Below are 486 nucleotides of genomic sequence, written 5' to 3'. Positions count from 1 at the left end.
TCTTGTGTGAGGATTCCAGGTTAGTCGTTTGTCAAGGTGTAGTCCAAGATAACGAATCTGTTCTACAGGGGTAAGAGCCACATTATTAAAGTATAGTCGGCAGGTTTACGACGAAAAGTAGAGGTCATTTGATGGGATTTGTTTGGATTTATTTTTATTCTCCGATTTCGGCTCCATTCTTCGAGGGTTGTGAATGGGACTGGAGAGTTTGGGTAGAGATTAACTGTGAGCACACATGTGTCATTAGCTTACGTGGTAGGGATAGTGTTAGGAGTTGTTGGGATGTCAGCTGTATAGTCGGTGTAGAGGATGGGACCGAGGATACTTGAGGAACACTAGTGAATTTAAAATAGAAGGATGAATATAAAAAACGTTTTCTAGATAATAAAACTATAAACAATAAAAAAATGCACACGTGGTGCATGATAGTGTATGCAAAATTGATGCAAAAAAAACAGGATAATAGAGCGCATATGGCCCCACGGT

Source organism: Halyomorpha halys, unplaced genomic scaffold, assembly GCF_000696795.3.
Source record: "Halyomorpha halys isolate HHAL.00 unplaced genomic scaffold, Hhal_1.1 Scaffold337.1, whole genome shotgun sequence".
NCBI classification, from domain to species: domain Eukaryota; kingdom Metazoa; phylum Arthropoda; class Insecta; order Hemiptera; family Pentatomidae; genus Halyomorpha; species Halyomorpha halys.
This window is presented reverse-complemented; position numbering follows the sequence as displayed.